At 39.3% G+C, this 21,062-nt stretch overlaps 1 long non-coding RNA gene, 2 other non-coding genes and 1 pseudogene across 15 annotated transcripts in view; 3 read left to right on the top strand and 1 right to left on the bottom strand.

Moving 5' to 3' along the window:
- Positions 1-2,763, bottom strand: part of LOC115939445 (small ribosomal subunit protein eS6 pseudogene) — a 195,538-nt pseudogene extending 192,775 nt beyond the window's left edge. For 5 of the 8 annotated variants that reach the window (XR_014147789.1, XR_014147796.1, XR_014147793.1 and 2 more), the window contains exon 1: positions 2,196-2,672. The product of XR_014147789.1 is annotated as a small ribosomal subunit protein eS6 pseudogene, transcript variant X2 (transcript). Of the gene's footprint in view, positions 1-2,195 lie in introns of all 8 variants that reach the window. The other 3 variants (XR_014147791.1, XR_014147792.1, XR_014147794.1) reach the window with 3 other exon arrangements.
- Positions 2,764-2,919: 156 nt separating this feature from the next.
- On the top strand, positions 2,920-20,757 carry LOC102739256 (uncharacterized). Of its 5 annotated transcripts, none has more exons than XR_014147800.1 (7): positions 2,920-3,020; positions 3,404-3,628; positions 3,713-3,776; positions 3,860-3,921; positions 4,231-4,295; positions 4,512-16,458; positions 20,092-20,757. It is a non-coding gene; the product is annotated as an uncharacterized LOC102739256 (long non-coding RNA). The 5 variants fall into 5 exon arrangements; XR_014147799.1 differs by lacking the exon at positions 20,092-20,757 and adding an exon at positions 17,124-17,919; XR_004074253.2 differs by lacking the exon at positions 20,092-20,757 and having other exon boundaries at positions 2,924-3,020; positions 4,512-7,048; positions 9,881-17,919.
- On the top strand, positions 4,004-4,073 carry LOC115939451 (small nucleolar RNA SNORD50). The gene has a single exon (XR_004074259.1). It is a non-coding gene; the product is annotated as a small nucleolar RNA SNORD50 (small nucleolar RNA).
- Positions 4,348-4,416, top strand: LOC115939449 (small nucleolar RNA SNORD50). The gene has a single exon (XR_004074258.1). It is a non-coding gene; the product is annotated as a small nucleolar RNA SNORD50 (small nucleolar RNA).
- Positions 20,758-21,062: the final 305 nt, after the last annotated feature.

The following is a 21,062-nucleotide window of genomic DNA, read 5'->3' as shown; positions in this document are numbered from 1 at the left end:
AAGTGTGTTAAGAATATGAAAACTTATTTTTAGCATACTGAAGCATACATATTTAATTTCAGTTCTGACCTTTATATGGTCTTTCTTAAATCATTTCAAATATTTGGTAGCAATTTGCTTGACTGTTTTAGGTGTAAGGAGCAATGACTGATGGCTTCATCTCCCAGTATGTTTCTATGTTCCTTGACGAGATAAACTCCTTGAATGAGTTGTGTACCCGCTTCACAGTCATTGCCATGTTCACTGGAGGGCAGTGTTGTCAACAGGCAAGTTCTGGATTCATTTCATTCTGCATTTGTTAATTATTAGTTTGAGTCAAAAGTTGATACAGAAGGTTTTTTGATTTTTGGGGTTTTTTTTAAAGACTGGAATATGTTTCAGGCATGCAGTACCACACTTACCCTAAAACAGTGGTTCTCAAACTTCTATAGGTATATGAATGTCTGTAGACCTGTGCTGTCCAATACAGCAGCCACTTGCCATATGGTAATGAGGCACTTGAAATAGGGACAGTCAAACCAAAATGTGCTGTGACTGTAAAATACACACTGGATTGCAAGGAATGCAAAAAAGGAATGTAAAATATATCAATTACTTGTACTAATCATATGTTGAAATGAAAATATTTTGGTTATATTGGGTTAAAAAATGTATTAGAATTTCTGATTCTTTTTATTTTTTTAAAATGTGGCTACTACACTATTCAAAACTACATATGCAACTCATATTTGTGGTTCATGTTATGTTCTTGTTGAACAACATTGGCTCATATGCTTGTTTGAAATGTTTCCTGGGTCCCGTTTTTGGAGATTCTGCTTTGGTAGTTGCAGGTTAGGGCACAGAAATCTGATATTTGTTAGATCTCCAACTAATTCAATTGATAAGTCAGGGTAGGTAATCACTGTTTTATACTGCTTTTGACCAGGTGATTTGGGTCATCTCCAACACAGCAGTAATTCAAAGATAACAGAGTAATATTTTTCAATTTCGATTGTGTAATAATTGCCACCCCATAAAGTCATATGTACGTTTTTCAATTAGCAAAACACTCTTCAAAATATAAACACAACACAACCATTTTGTGGGAATGGAAGGATGGTGGGAAAAATTAAGCAGTATCTATCACAGACTTAATTGACTCACTTCTAGAAATTGATCTTGCGGATCTCACAAATACACTATATCTGAAATTCACTTCAGCACAATTTGAAAGTGAAAAATTGGAAACTGAGGAAATAAATTATGATACGTCCAACTGAATACTATGCAGCGTATAAACAAGAATAAGTTCATCTATATGTACTGATACGGAAAATAATCTAGACTAATGAGGGGGCAAGTTGCAGAAAAGTATACAGATCTTATCTGTACATACGAAATATGAAAAAATATGTATATGTTTGTATATGCATAGAAAGTAAAAAACTATGAATAGTGGTTACTGTTAACAGTGGGGAGATTCCCAGTGATATGGAAAGGAACTTTTTGCTTTTTGTACTGTTTTAGTTTTTTCACTATGAGCAACATGCAAATTTACATTTACATTAAAAAATACTGTTGAAAAATCTACATAATGCCTAGCCAAGTAAGTACTTCATCACTTAGGTTCCTGTTACAGATATTTGCTTTTCACTATTATCTTTTAATCTGCAGTCTGGTCTTTAATTTTCTAAATTTTCTAAATGAATTTTTAAATTGATTTTCTAAATTAATTTAGAAAATTATATTCTTTCATTAATATTCCACCACTTATATTCTTTCATTCATTCAACCAATCATTACCAACAACCTACTATATGCCACACGGAACACTGTTCTAAGGGAGAACAATAAACAGTGGACACAAACCGTATGTTCCTTACGCATTGGCAGGACAATAAACAAACCCACACATAAATAATAATTAGTAATGAATGCCATGAAGACCTGACTTGTCAAATGCTAGAATGTTCAAATGTCATGTGTGCTTGTGTGTGCATATACACGTATTCGCTCACACAGTCATTGCTACTTAATTTTTTTAAGAGTTATTTGTATATAGTATTCGGGGATATTTCTGAAATTTAACTTTCTCCTGCATTCATTTTAACGATCTTAGCGCAAAGTAAAAACAGCAAAACTTTTCAGTTGTGCGAATTTAGGCAATTAGCTGCTTTAGGGCCTTAATCTTCTCCTCTGCCAAATGGGGTATTTACCTCTCAGGTTGGCTGTGTCGGGAAGAATTCTAGGTGCTGATCATATAACTCAACAGCAGTGCCCGGCACAAGGAAGCGCGGGGGTGGGATGGGCCCCAGTAGGGCAGGGACGCCCGCACTGGGGCGCAGCTGGGCCGCGTGCAGCGCGGCGGGCGGGCTCTCTGGGGAGGCGCGGTACTCTCGCCGTGGACCGCAGGAGAAATGCGGCGCTTTCACGTACTTTTTTCACCCGAGCACTTCTGTACGCCAATTTTTCTCTCCGGGCGTGCGGGGGCCAGTGCCTGCCAGCTCGTGCGGCGCCCGCTGGACGTCAACTCCCGCCCGGCGCCGGCCAACTAACCAGCCCGACTTCTCGAGAGGGCAATACGCTGAGGCCGCTCTGCGCTGCAAAATTCAAGTCCACTCCCGGCCCCGAGCCGGCCAATCTGTTCTGGGCAGACTTGGCCCGGAGCAGGCGGTGGTCTCGCCTCCAAACTGCAGCAGTTAGTTTGAATTCTGGCGCCACTCCCGCGCCACGTAGAGCCAGACTCGGGAAGCGACGGATCGCCGCGCGCACCGGGCGCGCACCGGGAACTGGGCGAGCGTGCGGTGGGCGGGCGACGCGCGCACCACGCCCCGGAACCAGCCCCCGAAAGAAAAGAACGGCCGCGCGCGCTCCCGCTCTCTCCCTTCAGGAAACGGCCACGCCCCGTCCTCTCCCACGTCCAATAAACGCGAGGGGGCGGGGCAACCTCGGCCTGACTCAGGAGAGGCTATAAAGGGAACTGCTGGAGGCGCAGTTCGGTCTTTTACGTCTGGACTTGGGAGCCCCTGAGGTGGTGGTAGGTGAGTGGGCATCGTGGGCGAGTACCCGGGCGGGCGCGGTTGGAGCTGGGGCTGAGGTTTGCTGCCGCACTGTGAGATTTTAGACATTGGAGCTCAGGGTGCTGTGGGTTGGAAAGTTGCACGTGGGAAACACGCAGCCAGACCGCCACGTGTACTGCGTGGCGGCAGCGGCAGGCTTCGAGCTTAGGCGGGCGGAGGCTGGTGCTGATGGCCACGAGCGCTGCGCGCGGCCTAGTTCATAAGCGCCGACACCCGGCTGGCGGAACCTGGGCGGCGGCGGAAGAACAACAACCATATTCCCAGGATTTGGGGCGGAGAGTTAGTTTTACGATGAGAATAAGAGGCCTTTACTAATTAGACCATTGTTTTTTTTCTCGTCGCAGATCAAAAGATTATTTGAAAATGGTAGTCTCCGACCTTGTCTGAGATTGAGTGGTACTGTGCCCAGGTGGCGCTATGTGCAAACCAGATGAGTGAAAGGCAGGATTCTAGTACTGAAAACCTTCGCCTGCCGTTCTGTGAAAATGCTTAGTTTTCCAAAATATTGGTCCCATGCGGGAGCAGTGGCTCTCAGTGGTGTAACGGAGCTGTTACCTGGAGATGTTGAGGTAAGTACAATTGAGAGCTTAGAGAAATAAACCTGTTGATATACAGGAAAAGATGATGTATCATTGAAATTTGCTTCTTAATAGATGCAAAGGAAAATTCCAAAACACGTGAGAGAATACTTGCTTGGAACCTGACAGTCTTACCCAGGTATGTGTTGGGCTAGTATTTTGATTCAGTATGTTTAGTCCATAATGTAGATTAAGTGAAAAAATTTTTTTGTCCTTGAACAGCATCCTGGAGGTTGAAGAATAATAATGGAGCTATAAATGTCACTGACGAGCAACCTTGCAAAGTAAGTTTTGTGGTTTACAAAATCTGCTACAGTGTTTCTAGTACAGTACTTCTCTTCTGACATTTCGTATGGATTATGGTCTAATCAATGATGAAACCTATCCCGAAGCTGACTACCTGAAGAAAAGCATGTACGGATTCGGCTTCTGAGATGAGACCGATGAGCAGAAACAAAATAATTTTTGTTGTCTGGATTTTATAAATGAGAAGATTCTGTTAGGTTATAAATCTTGTAGGGGGAAAACTGCTACCTCACAATGATGTATTACAGGTTTTGTGTGTGTGTATGTGTTTTTTTCTTTGTCAACAGTGAGGGATCGCTGTCTGCCCATGGGAAGAGTTTGCAGTAATCTTCCTAAGGTATAACCCATTTCTGTGAGTGGAGATTTTTTATTCAACAGTTGGTCAGTATTTTGTCCTTGGTCTTAATCTATGATGATCTTATCCCGAACCTGAATATCTGTTGAGAAAACTTAACGGATCTGGCTTCTGAGATAGACCATTATAAGGACAAAGATATTTTTTAAAAATTCTTTTGCTCTTCTGATGTTAATAGTCTTATAAATCTCAAATGTTTTTTTCCTTTTCTAGGGCTAATGCTACGAGATTTACTTGTATGAAAGACAAGGAAAAGCTCTTCACTTTACTGACATGGGAAGAAAACCTACAAATCAAGACAATATATTGTTTTTTTATTTTTGTAAACAGATTATGAAGCAGCATCAAATCTAATGTATCCATAAGAATTAAGCCATTTCCTTTTACTTTTTGTCACACTGCCCTAGTTACAACCTGTTAAATAGATTACTTGGTAGAACTAGCTCTATTTTACAGGAATGCATAGAAAACTATGTGTTTTTTATGGAGAAGTCTTTGTTTTCAGTTAACCAGACTTGAAATCAGATTGTTCTGAATGCTTCACCTTTGGTCACCTGTTTGAATTTAAAATGCATGATTGTAATTAAAGCTGAGTGAAAATTTACGGAGTAATGTGGGGAAATTCTTAGGTTTTTTTTTTTTTTTGGAGCAATGACTCGGTTTGGGAGTATCAATAAGTACAGATCATGTTTGCTTTTTGTAGGGTACTAAACATTACTGGGTTAATGGTGAGCAAAATGGAGAGACTGTTATTAGGGAGAAAAACAACAGGTATCAAAATGATCAGTGATTACTGAATCATGGAATAATTGGTTCTAATGCAATTGTAACTTGAAAGGATGCTCAAGATAGAAAATGTAGAATACTGAAAATGAAGAGAGCACAGCATAACAATTATAGGTCATGGGGGAAGATCAGGGAGTTTAAAGTAGTCAAACATTGCACAGAATGGATTTAGTGTAGACTGTAATATCTGCTCTAACCAAGGTGGTTGGGCCCCATGCATGATCATTTTCCCTAAATAGCTGCATGAATAAGTTGTTCTAAGCCCATACTTACGTGTCAGTCAAAATAATAGTATTTTTGTCAGCTTATAATGAGCTGTCCTTTTCCCTAAAATGTTTTCCTGCCTTGGTGAAAATTCAGTTTTGGACCCATGCAGCTCAAAAGAGGCTCATGAGACTGACAAGCATGTTGGGTGGGCAGGCACAGAGTGAATTTGCTCAAGTATTAAAGTGGTGTAGAAATTGCACACTGGAAAAAGTTTATTGCAGCCAAAGTAAAATATAAGGTATTAATGCCACCACAGAGATCAAGTAATCTAAGTTCCTGCACACGATTAAACTGTTGGTGCAAGGAATTGCAGTGACCATACATGGTCACTAAAATGTAGGGAAATGAACTGCAAGTTGTCTGCAGGAAATCTAAACCAGTCTTTTGGTAGGAAGTAAACTGAGACACCAGGATGTGATCCTTTTAATGAGAGACCTTAAGGCTTGATGAAATCCAGCAATGGGAAAAGCCCCTTGGCATAATAGATTACCCATATGGTATCTTGATGTTACCAAGAGCAATCATGGGAAAGCTGTGTTGCCTTAGGACAACCACTTCAAGAAACACCTGAAGATCAGTGGTATAGTGTATATGAAGTGGAGTGGTTTGCAAAATATTAGCTACTGAAATAATTCCTCAATGCTATAAACTCACTTCCAAGTTAAAATGGCTTTGGATTAGTGACCCTGTTCTTAGTTGGATTGATTATTCAAAAACGTGCCTAATTTATATAAACCAGTGTTTCTATAAGATCAGTTTCAATCACCAAAATCTTTACCTAGATACCTTAGCTATCTACATGGCCATTTGTTTGTACAGTAAATGTTAGGTGGACAATGAATGATGAAAGTGATTGGGGTCTGCACAAAATTTTCAGGGACAAGTGTCTACCCTTTTGTCAAAGCTGGCAAACATCACTTGAAAACAAGTTGGGAAATTTTGCGTTGGAGCACTCTGACCTCTTTTCCTGCAGTTCTGTTTTTGCTCCCTTCTCACAATTGATCTAGTAATGTCACATTTCTTCAGTTGATATAATCCAAATCAGTTAATGTGTTTGTGTATTGCACTGTACTGGGCTCTACTAAGGAGGTCAGAGGTAAAATGCTTCTGTGTCCTCTCTCAATAGTGGTACAAAATGACAAAATCAAAGGCAAGCTATAATGAAGTACTGTGGGAGAGAAGTAATAGATGAGGAAATTGAATCAAAACCACAGATGTGAGGAATATAAATTTTTTTTTTTTTTAAAGATTTTATTTATTTGACAGACACAGCGAGAGAGGGAACACAAGCAGAGGGAGAGGGAGAAGCAGGCTCCACACTGAGCAGGGAGCCAATGCGGGGCTGGATCCCAGGACCCTGGGATCATGACCTGAGCCGAAGGCAGACGCTTAACGACTGAGCCACCCAGGCGCCACGAGGAATATAAATTTTTAAGCATATACACTTGAAGCAAAGACTATGCTCCAGAACCTGAACGTGATGAATTGGGAATTCGGGCTATCAATTGGGTGGTCAGATACGGGACAAATAAGGTGGAAGATAAAGGCTGAAGTGTTTGGGGGCAATTGTAAAGCTATGGTCATTTGAATTACCTAAAACTTGACTTTTTTTTTCAGTGGGAAGGCATATAGCAGAAAGTCACATAATTTAGTCTGATTCTGCAGAGTCCACACTTGAGGGGGTCAGGACTAAAAAGGTACAATTTAGTGGAATTAAACTTGAAACATTAACATAATTAACATCAGCTCCCATTAAAATGGAAAACCTCTAGTAGATCTGGATGACATTTTTCACTCACACAATGGAGGTCTTGGCTGTTAGACTCTACTAGCCTTAAGCTTTGTGAATGGTAACATTACAGGTAATACCTTTATATTACCAAAGTAGGTAACTACTAGTTACAACCAGGGACCTTAAGTTACCTGGATAAGGGACTTAATCCTTCTGAGCATATGTGCAACTTAGAGAAAACAGAAACTCAAGGCCTTAAAGACCTAAGGAATAAAGGAATTTGGCTATAATAGACTGGGATCTGCATGGTTAGGACTGATTTCAGAAGTTGAAAGAGCAAAATCTGTATGTGTCTGGCTTTAGGGGCTTTAGTCACTAGGAATTCTTTTCTCTGTCTTCCATCATGCTTCCAATTCATCTTCAAATCTAGTAGGCTCAAACTTACCATTTGGTGCTTTCTAAAATTTGTTCTATTGCCAGAAATCTAATATCCACTGCAGTTGGCTGCCCAGTTAAGTGCTCTCTGAACTGATTATGCACCTCATAAATCCTTACTGTTTGCTCAACCTGTATGAAATCTTTTGCTTGTGCTCAGGTTTTTAACACCACTTGCCCAGTTAGAATTAGAATCTTTATTTGAATTCCAGCTTGCTAAGATAGTCTGCTTCTCTTTTGCTAGTCCTTCCTCCCTGGGGATGAGACCTTTCCCATCTTTCCTCCCAAAAGCTTGATTCAGGATCCAAGTGGTACTCACAGCATGGTATAGTATTCATAAATGCCTGACTGAATATTGCCACTGCCTCTGGCCTCTCTCCACCTCACTGATTCTACATATTTGGATATGTATAGAGATCAGATCAAAGCACAAGGTTGCCATGCAGTTCTGGAAGCTTTATGGACCATCTTTGGGTGGAGGAGAAGGTGTCTTTCCAAAATGAGAACTAGACTCCTCGGTCTCATTCTCACAAGTCCTGGCCCATTCCTTTACCACTAGCACACTACTAAAGTCCTGGCATGCCATGTGGCTGAGTTATAACAGGAAATAAGGATTTAATCTCTCAGAATCCCAAATTGAGTACAGTATAATCCAACCTATTTGGGAACTTCGTCCTAGTTAGGCTTACTCAGTTGATTCCAGTTTTCTTCAAAAGAGTATTAATAATGGAAAAAGCATTTAAGAATACTCAATTTATCATTTGAAGAAAAGATTTACAAATACAGTGTATTAATTTACTGAGGTCAGTAAACTTTTGACCTACCCTTGACTCGTAACTATATAATTGATGCACGATAAATTGTACAGTTTGGTGAGTTTTTCCATTGATACACACCCATGAAATCATTACCACAATCAAAATAATGACTATCCATTTCTCCCAAAAGTGTCCTCTTGTAGAGGCTTAATTTTGAACACCTTACATTTGAGATGGCATCTAATACCCAAATGAAGTTTTGAGTTAGGTAGAGAAGTATGGAGTTCAGGGAAGAGATCTAAGCTAGAGAAATAAAATTGGGAGTCATCAGCATGTGGATGGTATATTTAAAGCCATAAGATTAGATGAGATCACCAAGGAGTGAATATAAATAGAGAAAAGAAGTGGTCCAAGAGTTGAGTCCTGGAACATTCCAAGAGTAGGGGATTCCAGGTTTAGTTGAAATCCTGGAGATTATTTTGTGCCAAGGGACAAAAATTGGGAAGCAGAAATGTGTTGTCAAGTCCAACTGCCATATCAAGAACAGAAACTAGATGAAAAATAAAGGAGTTTTGGAATGAAAAGCAAGGATGAAACCTAGCAAATAACTGCTTGGGCTGTAGGGTTGGAGATAGCCTCGATTTAATGCAGAGACTTAGCACAGAAATTGAGGGAGTTCATATCTGAACACAACTTTGTAAAGTATCAGGCAAAATAGTCTCCAGGAAAGAATGAGATAAGGAATTTAGGATGTATGATAGGGTGTTCATCAAGACACTGTCTACTTAGGTGGAGTCAGCTACAGGCAAGTTAGAGGTTTGTCTTAAAGTGCTAAAGTGCCTGCTGAGGCTGAAAATTACCAATTTTAATAGTTAATCAGCATAATTCTTACTATTTTATGGGGCTTATCTGCCTGGGAGAAGAAAGCGGATCAGTGAATTAATCCAAAATTAGGAATAAACTGGCCAGGAGGAGCAAAATAATGGCAAGCCAAGGGAATTGAGAATGTAGGTAAAACTTAAAATTACTAACCTTGAGATCCAGGCTGATTAGGGAAAAAACAAAAAACAAGTGAGGGTCCCAAGTAAGACAAAATCAGACACACCATGGAAAAATGCTGATGAAAACTAGGTAAAATAAGGTCCTCTCCACTTATACTAAAATATGACCCATAGTATGGTGTATTCTGATTGTTGAGTTAGCTCTCTCTGGCCTTGGAATGTGAAGTCTTTACAAGAAGAAACTGTACACTTTAATCTCTTAAATTCTGCCTAAAACAATGTAATGGCTCCTAGAAAAAATTGTCTAAGTGGAATTCAATTTGTATATTTAGGGCAATGATGATGTGATTTAACTTCTCCAAAAGGGGTAAAAGAAAATAAGAAAAACTGGAAGGCATTAAGGACAAATATATGTGTCCCCCAAAATTCATATGTTGAAGCCCTAACCCGGGGGTGGCTGTATTTGGAGATAGAGCCTCAAAAGAAGTAAAGGAGTTTAAATAAGCTCATAAGGGGAAGCCTCTGATCCAGGAAAAAATAAAATAAAATAAATAAAAATAAAAAACAAACCACCAGAGAGCTCACTCTCTGCCTCTCCCCTAGCACATCCACAAAGAAGAGGTTGCATGAGCACACAATGCGATGGTGGCCACCCACAAGCCAAGACAAGAGGCCTCAGAATGTTGGACTTCCAGCCTCCAGAACTGTGAGAAAATTCATTTCTATTGTTTAAGCCACCCAGTCTGTGATATTTTGTTATGGCAGCTCTAACAGACTAAGAAGCAAAGGATAAATGGCCACTGCTATAATTTTGAGAGTTTATATTTAGCTAAAGAATTATGAGTAATAACTATGAAAAAAGCCCATGCAATGTAATCCCTCTGGTTTTATACATTTTCCCTTTAGGTTTTTTATTTATTAAATTGTAACTACATCTACAGTGCTTTCTTATTGAATACTAACAAACACAGCTGCCAGTCACAAAGTTTCCTCTCCACTTGTTTCATCATCAAGTTCAGTTTTTTGAGAAATAGATAATTTTTCAATAAAAAAAGTATTACTAAAGAGGGATGCCCGGCTGGCTCAGTTGGTAGAGCTTGCAACTCTTGATCTTGGGGTTATGAGTTCAAGTTCTACATTGGGCATAGAGCTCCCTTAAAAAATAGAAACTAGGGTGCCTGGGTGGCTCAGATGGTTAAGCTTCTGCCTTCAGCTCAGGTCATGATCCTAGGGTCCTGGGATCGAGTCCCGCATCGGTCTTCCTGATCAGCAGGGAGCCTGCTTCTCCCTCTGCCTCTCTCTCTCTCTCATGAATAAATAAATAAAATCTTTTAAAAAATAATTAAAAAGTAAAAATATAAAAAATAAAAAATATATATCAGAGAAACCAGAGATTGAAATGAAACTATCTCAGATAGAAAGTGAATGTTGTCTGAAGTTGTATGCTTCACAGGAAAACCTTTTTGACATAAGTGAGATTACTTCTTTCATAATCACCTCACATAACAAAAAATGGTTTAGACTTACTAAGTAGTTCACAGTCTCAAATTTTTTTTCAAATATTGTTAAAATGTCTGTGCTACCTAGAGAAATCTATACATTCAATGCTATCCCTATCAAAATACCATCAACTTTTTTCACAGAGCTGGAACAAATAATCCTAAAATTTGTATGGAACCAGAAAAGAGCCCAAATAGCCAAAGGAATGTTGAAAAGGAAAACCAAAGCTGGTGAGATCACAAGTCTGGACTTCAAGCCCTGTTACAAAGTTGTGATCATCAAAACAGTATGGTACTGGCACAAAAACAGACACACAGATCAATGGAACAGAATAGAGTATCCAGAAATGGACCCTCAACGCTATGGTCAATTAATCTTCAACAAAGCAGGAAAGAATATCCAATGAAAAAAAGACAGTCTCTTCAACAAATCGTGTCGGGAAAATTGGACAGCCACATGGAAGAATGAAACTGGACCATTTCCTTACACCATACACAAAAATAGACTCAAAATGGATGAAAGACCTAAATGTGAGACAGGCATCCATCAAAATCCTAGGGGAGAACACAGGCAGCAACCTCTGTGACCTTGGCCACAGCAACTTCTCTCTAGACACATCTCCAAAGCAAGGGAAATAAAGGCAAAATGAACTCTTGGGACTTCATCAAGATAAAAAGCTTTTTGCACAGCAAAGGAAACAGTTGACAAAACCAGGAGACGACCAACAGAATGGAAAAAGATATTTGCAAATGACATATCAGATAAAGGGCTAGTGTCCAAAATCTATAAAGAACTTACCAAACTCAACACCCAAAGAACAAATAATCCAATCACGAAAAAGGCAGAAGACATGAACAGACATTTCTCCAATGAAGACATACACATGAAAAAATGCTCCACATCACTCGGCATCAGGGAAATACAAATGAAAACCACAATGAAATAACACCTCACACCAGTCAGAATGGCTAAAATTAACAAGTCAGGAAACAACAGATGTTGGCGGGGATGCGGATAAAGGGGAACCCTCCGACACTGTTGGTGGGAATACAAGCTGGTGCAGCCACTCTGGAAAACAATATGGAGGTTTCTCAGAAAGTTAAAAATGGAACTACCGTATGACCCAGCAATTGCACTACTGGGTATTTACTCCAAAGATACAAAGGTAGTGATCCGAAGGGGCACCTGCACCCCAGTGTTTATAGCAGCAATGTCCACAATAGCCAAATTATGGAAAGAGCCTAGATGTCCATCAACAGATAAATGGATAAAGAAGATATTGTGTATACACACACACACACACACACACGTATATAATGGAATACTACTCAGCCATCAAAAAATGAAATCTTGCCATTTGCAATAACATGGATAGAACTAGAGGGTATTATGCTAAGCGAAATAAGTCAATCAAAGAAAATTATATGATCTCAGTGATATGTGGAATTTAAGAAACAAAACAGGAACATTGGGGAAGAGGAAAAAATAAAACAAGACGAATTCAGAGAGGGAGACAAACCATAGGAGACTTTTTTTTTACATTTAATTTTATTATGTTATGTTAATCACCATACATTACATCATTAGTTTTTGATGTAGTGTTCCATGATTCATTGTTTGCGTATAACACCCAGTGCTCCATTCAGTACGTGCCCTCTTTAATACCCATCACCAGGCTAACCCATCCTCCCACCCCCTCCCCTTTAGAACCCTCAGTTTGTTTCTCAGAGTCCATAGTCTCTCATGGTTCGTCTCCCCCTCCAATTCCCCCCCCTGCTTCATTTTTCCCTTCCTACTATCTTCTTTTTTTTTTTTTTTAACATATAATGTATTATTTGTTTCAGGGGTACAGGTCTGTGATTCATCAGTCTTACACAATTCACAGTGCTCGCCATAGCACATACCCTCCCCAGTGGAAGACTCGATTTAATCATAGAAAACAAACTGAGGGTTGCTGGAAGGGAGGTGGGTGGGGGATGGGGTAACTGGGGGTTGGGCATTAAGGAAGTCACGTGATGTAATGAGCACTGGGTATTATAAGACTGATGATGAATCACTGACCTCTACCTCTGAAACTAATAATATTATGTTAACTAATTGAATTTAAATTAAAAAATTAAAAACAAAAAATTCAAAAATACCCCCCCAAAAATAAAATGAAATTTCCATTTTCTATATGAACATTAGGATTGTAGTAAGTTTTAAAACTTATTTTTTATAACTGATAGGTCATACCTCTCATAATTTTGTTCCCTATTTAATGAAAAACAATATAAAATAATGATACTTTCACTTCTTTTTATTTTTCACAGTACTTTGACATATATCATCTCAGTTTCTCTTACAGAAACCCTGGAAGGTAGATAAAGTAGGCATAATTTGGTATTCATATATTTTATATGTGATAAACTAAAATTGAGATATTTAAAATATAGGCTGGTTAAGGTCTAGATCACTGGAAGGAATGATTTCATCATTTTCTGCATTTTGCACATAAAAATACTGTTTTTTAGTTTGGGTACTACATTTAAGAAAAACACTGACAGACTAGGAGGTATCCAAAGAAAGAAGACAAAGGCTTTGTAAACAATTCATTCTGAACAATATTGTAAGGACTTAGAAATATTTAACCTAAAGAAATGAAAGTCAAGGGAAAATATGATGGCTACTTCATATTTGAAAGTATATCAGGTGGGATAAAAGTATATTAATAATCCCATGTAGTAGGTACTATTATGCCCATTTTACAGATGAGGAAGTTGAAAGTTAGTGAACTAAGTTGAAACTTAGTGAAGGTCACATAGGTCACATAGGAAGTGGAGGAACTGGAATTTAAAATCTGGCAGTCTAAGTCCAAAGATGGTGTTCCTACCCCCACTAAATACCTCCCCCAAAGGAGTAGTTAAATGTTTCTCTAAAGGGCACAAAGGAGATTAATGAAATAAATAAATAAAAAGAGGCAAACCACAACTGAACCTAAAAATGAAGTTCCTAATATGAGAATGTACAGCCTCCAAATCGTAGTCTCCTGTCAGTGTGAGTTGGAGAAAGGAGGCTGGCTCTAATCAACTTCAAAGACCCTTTCAAGTCTAAGTTCAGATTCTTCATTTGCCCAAGGTAACCCAGCTAGTTAATGACCAAAATGACAATCGACATCCTCTATCCCTTTCTCAGTCCAGTGTTCAATCCACTAAGTATAGTGCCCCAGTTTTTTTTCCAGTGGCAATGTAGATTTCCTCAAAATTCACTCATCTGTGGGAATGGGTAAAATCACATTAAATTTTACTAGCTCACTGCCCTTCTGTTGACACAGAACCTCTAGCCCCTACAAAATTCCTTCATAGATTCTGGAGTCCCCATTAGAGTATCTCACATGTATTCACAAATAGGCCTCCCGATGTCCTTCCTGATATTCTGCCTATTACTGTGGCCCCTCCGTTGGGTACCCCCACACATCCAGTGCCTCCCACTAAACTTCAAAGTCTCCTTTCTTGCTGACACTATCATAGTCCAGAGGGGTGTTATCTTCTGATATCCTTCCCTTTGGTGCTATGCCTCATAAAGTAGAAATCTGTGCAGTTCCTACTGTCAGCCTTTTGTCATAGACATTTTTCCATCAAGGGCACCTGGCTGGCTCAGTCTGTAGAGCATGCAACTCTTGATCTCCTTCGGGTCATGAATTTAAGCCCCACATTGGGAGTAGAGTCTACTTAATAAAATAAAAAATAAAAACGTATCATAGATGTTTTTCCATAGCACTGAGACCTGGTCCCTATAGTCAGGCTTGGGTTTAGTACTTTCCTGTCCTTCTCCTCTGCCCCATCTCTGATCTCCTCCTAGCAGACTCCTACCCTGCAATTCATCCTAAGAACCTGGAAGGCACAGCCTCATGAGTCCAGACAAATCTGAATCTCAGATTAGGCTTAACCCTGCTATGTCAATAGTAGCCTGAAATCCATGTGTGTTTTTTTTTTAAGGTTTTATTTATTTATTTATCTATTTATCTACTTATTTATTTATTTATTTTAGGTAAACTCTATACTCAACCATGGGGCTCGAACTTACAGTCCTGAGATCAAGAGTCACATATGCTACCAACTGAGCCAGCCAGATGCCCCCAAGTAACTTTAATCAACTACTTTTATACAAAAATGTTGCTAATAGTTGATAATTTAATTACATTAGAAGGAACATGGACATTAAGCATATTAAACTTCTCTGGGGCAATAGTAAGGTGTATTCTTTGGGGTACATCTCAATTCTCATCTTTTAGTTTTATCACTGATGGAGACTCTCAGCTTATATTGCATTTCTTTTTCAAAAATGAATGCATAGGGGAGCCTGGATGGCTCAGTCAGTTAAGCTTCTAACTTTTGACTTCGGCTCAGGTCATGATCTTAGGGTTGTGAGATCAAGCCTTGTGTCAGGCTAGCATGGAGCCTGCTTAGGAATCTCTCTCTCCCTCTCTCTCTGCCCCTTCCCCCACCTCTCTCTCTTTCTCTCTCTCAAAAAAAAAAAAAGTGAATACACAAACATTGCTCAAAGCCAGAAATGTCAGGCTAGTTTTGAAATTCATGGACTTGTCTCTACATTCTACATACCTGGATATAGCTCAGTTTCTTGATGGATGTTGTATGCTTTAAATTGTATCTCTTCCTTTGAGATTGAACCTGATAGGTTAGGTGTGTGATGATTCAGAAATATACTAAAATTTATTCATTTGTTCATTGAGTAAATAGGTAGTGAATAGCTACCATGTGCAGCTACCGTCTGTCCTAAGCACTAAAGATATAGCAGTAAACCAAACAACCAAAATCCCTGCCCTTGTGTAGCTTATATTTTAGGAGGAGGGGAGGAATACTACATAATAAATACTTACATTATAAAGTATATGAGAAGATGAGAAATGATATGAAAAAAATAGAACACAGGACATTGGGAGTGGGTTTGGGGACGTAAGTAGTATGATTTTAAGTATAGTTGACAGGATAGAATTCCATGAGGTTAAGCAAAGACATACAGGGGATGAGGGATTGAGCTATGCACATATCTGGGAAAAGGGCATTCCCATGGCAGCAGCCCAAAGACCGAAACATGCGTGGTAAAGAAAGAGAAGAAATAGGCCATGCAAATCATGTAGAGCCTTATGGGTCATTGAAAGGATTTTACTCTGAGTAAAATGGGAACCACCGCAAAAGAAACACAGAAACTTGAAGTGTGATTCATACGCATCAAAACCTTTGAACCCTACCCCCTAGGGCCTGGATCGTGGTCTCTATCATTTACCACTAAAAGGAAACAGGATTTAATGAAGAAATGACTGATTACAGATCTGAGGCAAGAAATGTACAAGATGAACCTGGTGAACCTTGCTAGAGCAGAGAGCAAGAAAGTTACCAAAGACTGCTAGGATTGTGTTAAAAGAACTCAGTAGCCAACCTGGAGCATCTCCTACCATACAAAGATGTAAATTTAGACTATTACCAAGGATAAGAACTACAATAGTTTGACATACATAAAATATGTTCATATCTGTGAATTCATAATGATACCTAAACAAAACAAAACAAAACTGATTTTGATGCTGTTAGAGGATGCTGGGAACCAACTCATCACTTTCAGAACTGGCAAATAAAGGGACTTTCCAACACCAGCTGTAGTAATGGATAATCAAATAGAAGGTAAGTTTCTCCTTATTGATGTATCCTAGCTAATAACTGAAAAAGATTAACATAATTAGAATGCCACCATTTTGCAAACATCTAACAAATTAATGTATCTAAGCAATGATCATTAATGGCTGCTAGCATTAAGAAAAAGAGAAGCAACCTTAGTATAAGTAATTGATTGATGTTCTGGGGGCATGTCAACAATATACAGATACTTTAAGATCCACTTTCCACAGGAAATATGTTTAAATAATTTTTTTCCATAAAATGTGATATATTTATCCTAAGATATTGGCACTTTCCATTCATTGCAACAATGTCACACATCTGCAAGATCTCTGATCAGTCTCCCCAGAAAGAGTTCCTTAAATGAATCTAACAAAACTCTAGAAAACTAATTATTAACATGAATAGAATAGCATGAGATTTATCACTTCAACTTCAGCTGCATCTTGGAGAGGTGTGTTTGTTACAGACACTTCAAACTCTTCTATCAACTAGTGATATCAGTCCTGCCCATATTATTATTGTCTACCTTGATAAAGAGCCATATCTCACACATATCTCAGAAAGTAAAATATGCTCAATACCATACTAATGTTTATTCTAGATTTATGGTTCATAGATGATTCATATTATAGTACCCCAAATTTCTTTGAACATTCTTCTTGATATAGAATAAATACAACCTCTAAAGTTAGATCCAGTGAAATCCAAATATAAGAAACTGTCTCCTATGCAATTTTGTTTGCCATTTACTAGGAATTTAAATTATTTATCAATTTTTAACTCTCATAAAGAACAATCTGCAGAACACAAACTTCCAGAGTAAGTAAAATATACGTTTTCAACTTTAGGAATGGGTTCTGGCATGTTTAAATGTATCTAATTTCCTAAAGGCTATATTTTCTTTTTTCTTTTTTAACTATTAAAAACTTATAAAAAGGGCACCTGGGTGGCTCAGTTGTTGGGTGTCTGCCTTCAGCTCAGGTCATGATCCTGGAGTCCCAGGATCAAGCCCCACATCGGGTTCCCTGCTCAGCTGGGAGCCTGCTTCTCACTCTCTCTCTGCCTGCTGCTCCCCCTGCTTGTGCTTTCTCCCTCTCTCTGTCAAATAAATAAATAAATAAATATTAAGTAAAAAAAAATTCAGGATAACAAACCATAGGCAATATAATTCAAATTTTATTAATATTTATATCTGGAAGCACCTGGGTGGCTCAGTCGGTTGGGCATCTGCCTTTAGCTCCTGTCATGATCCCAGGGTCCTGGGATCAAACCCCTCATCGGGCTCCCTGCTCAGCGGGAAGCCTGCTTCTCCCTCTCCCACTCCCCCTGCTTGTGTTCCCTCTCTTGCTGTGTCTCTCTCTGTCAAATAAATAAAATCTTGTAAAAAAAACTTATAAAAAATATAAAAATATATCTTATAAAAATGTAAAAAGAAAGAAGATATTAAAAGTAAAATTAAAATAACTCATAATTCCACAAGTTAAAGAAAACCACAGTAGGGGCGCCTGCGTGGCTCAGTGGTTGAGCAGCTGCCTTCAGTTCAGGTCATGATCCCAGGGTCCTGGGATCGAGCCCCGCATCGGGCTCCCTGCTCTGTGGGAGGCCTGCTTCTCCCTCTTCCACTCTCCCTGCTTGTGTCCCTCTCTTGCTGTGTCTCTCTCTGTCAAATGAATAAATAAAATCCCTTAAAAAAAAAAAACACTGTAAAAAATATTTTATTTCTGTATGCAGATATAAATTTTATTTTAAAGATTGTATTTATTTGAATCAAAATGCTTCTGGTAATCTATCTTCTCACATCCATTTGCCATTCTAGTCCATACTGCAACCCAACTGGTACCCTCTCTCCCAATCTTTTCCACTGCCCAGTCTACAGGGGTAAGAAACTACCTAACATCCTTAACCATGTATGTTCCTTCCAGCTCCTTGCCTTAAGTAGAATCTACTCCATCCTTGAGCACACCACTTCCCTTTGCATCCTCTTTTTTTTTTTTTAAGGATTCTCCACACCCAATATGGGGCTTGAACTCAGGACCCCAAGATCAAAGGCCAAATGCTCTACCACCTGAGCCAGCTAGGTGCCTCTCTTTGCAGGCTTCTTAAGCTATTTCCCTCAGGTGAGAAAGTTAAGGTAAATATCTTCCTTGCATCCTACTGCCACTTCTTGACAATTACTCCTTCATCTTTATGTACACCCCTGATTTAAAAAAAAGAGATTTTATTTATTTTGGGGGGCCTTGGAACAGAGGGAGAGGGAGAAAGAGCCCCAAGCAGACTCTGCACTGAGCATGGAGCCCAAGGCAGGGCTGTATATCCCAGGACCCTGAAATCACGACCTGAGCCCAAACCAAATGGGATGCTCAACCAACTGTACCACCCAGGCGCCCCCCTCCCCTGATTTTTTCATGTTCATTCCACCTGACTTGCCACCCTTTGTCCTGCATTAAGGCAATTATTTTCCAACTGTCTAGTTACTGCCTTTTACTAATTTTGAAGAGTTCAGTACCAGGTGTGCTGTGCTATTCTGTACCATCTGTTTCCAGTGTCCACACATCAATGTCCAAACAATTTGGCTTCTCAGTTCTTTGACTTCTTCTATTTTCTCCCCTCCACACCCAGCATTCATACCTGGGATCCACTGGCCTTCAAGGAGCTATGATGGAATTCAAGGGATCTATAAACTTGGGCAGGGAAAAATCTGTATCTTTATTTTCACTAAGCATTAACTGAAATGTAGCATTTCCTTCAATAATAAAGGTAGGCAATATACCACTGAATTACTAGCAGTATCTATGGCTTTATCACCATAGAAAACACAGCTATTTTTATATACATTGCATTACAGTTACTTTCACATACAAATACTTAAGAATTTCACGTATGCTTATTTCTATCTAGAAATTATGGTTCTTTTTAAGCCTGACACTAGACCTTGTTGTTTAATGCAAAGAAACACATTATCTTAGTCCGTTCAGGCTGCTATAACAAAATACCACACACTAGGTAGCTTATTAACAACAGAAATTTATTTCTCACAGTTATAGAGGCCAGAAGTCCAAGATCAGGGTGCCAGCATGGTTGGGTGAGAGCTCTCTTCCGGGTCACAGCTTCTCATTGTATCCTCACATAGTGGGTGGGAGTGAGGGAGCTCTTTGAGGTCTCTTTTAGAAGAGCACTCATCCCATTCATGGGGGCTCCACCCTCATGACCTAATCATTTCCCCAAATCTCAACCTCCTAACACTATCATGTTGGTGTTAGGATTATGACATGTGGGTTCTGGGGGAACACAAACATTCAGTTCATGGCACACAGACATTGCTGTAGCATTCGTTTAGTTTGTTCAAAGATTTTTATAACTATATTTTAAAGGTTTTTTAAGTAAAGATTTCATTTATTTGAAAGAGAGCGAGAGAGCATGTACATGAGCCCCGGGGTGGGGAGGGCAGAGGGAGAGAGAGAAACAAACTCCCTGCTGACCGGGGAGCCCATGGGCCTCAATCTCAGGACCCCGAGGTCATGACCTGAGCTGAAGTCAGACACGTAATTGACTGACCCACCCAGGTGCCCCTATAACTATATTTTAATGTAAAGGTTTTTTGGGGTTTTTTTAAGATTTTATTTATTTATTTGACAGAGAGAGACACAGCAAAAGAGAGAACACAAGCAGGGAGAGTGGAAGAGGGAGAAGCAGGCCTCCCGCGGAGCAGGGAGCAGGATGCGGGGCTCGATCCCAGGACCCCGGGATCATGACCTGAGCTGAAGGCAGACGCTTAATGACTGAGCCACCCAGGTGCCCCTAATGTAAAGGGTTTTATATATAATCCTACATATTTTGTTTTATACACTTAAAAATATTTTTTGAAAAGTGGTCCATAGGCTTTACCAGAGTGGCAAGTAGTCCATGGCTCAAGTAGTTAAGAACCTCTGCGTTATACAATAGTCCCCCTGTATCTGCAGGGATACTTTCCAAGACCCCCAGTGGATGCCCAAAACCATGGATAGTACAAAACCCTATATGTGTTATGTCTTTTCCTATACATACATACCTATGATAAAGTTTAATTTACAAACTAGGTGCAGTAAGAGATTAACAACAATAACTAAGGGGCACCTGGCTGGCTCAGTCAGTAGAGCATGCAACTCTTCATCTTGGGGTTGTGAGTTGGAGCCCCACACTGGGTGTAGAGATTACTTTAAAAAAATCTTTTAAAAATTTTAAAATAAAATAAAAACAATAATAACTTATAATAAAATAGAACAATTATAACAATACTGTAATAAAAGTTATGTGAACATGTTCTCTCTTTAAGATACCTTATTGTACTGTACTCACCCTTCTCATGATGATGGGAGATGATAAAATGCCTACATGATGAGATGAAGTGAAGTGAATGATGTAGGCATTGTAACTGAACCCACAGAAAGTGAAACTGTGGATAAGGTGGAAGTACTGTATATCAAATATACAGTACTTGTGTTTAACTTCCCTTCCTATCTAGCCTAATTCCAAGACTCATCAGTGGTCCTCTTGTGCCAGTGTTCCCAATTCCCTTACCCCTGTTGTCTTTCCTTGGCTACTATCTGGCGAAACCCCAACTATCTGCA

The sequence above is a fragment of the Leptonychotes weddellii genome, chromosome 8 (genome assembly GCF_054177405.1).
Source record: "Leptonychotes weddellii isolate Sample4059 chromosome 8, ASM5417740v2, whole genome shotgun sequence".
Classification (NCBI taxonomy): domain Eukaryota; kingdom Metazoa; phylum Chordata; class Mammalia; order Carnivora; family Phocidae; genus Leptonychotes; species Leptonychotes weddellii.
This window is presented reverse-complemented; position numbering and strand designations above follow the sequence as displayed.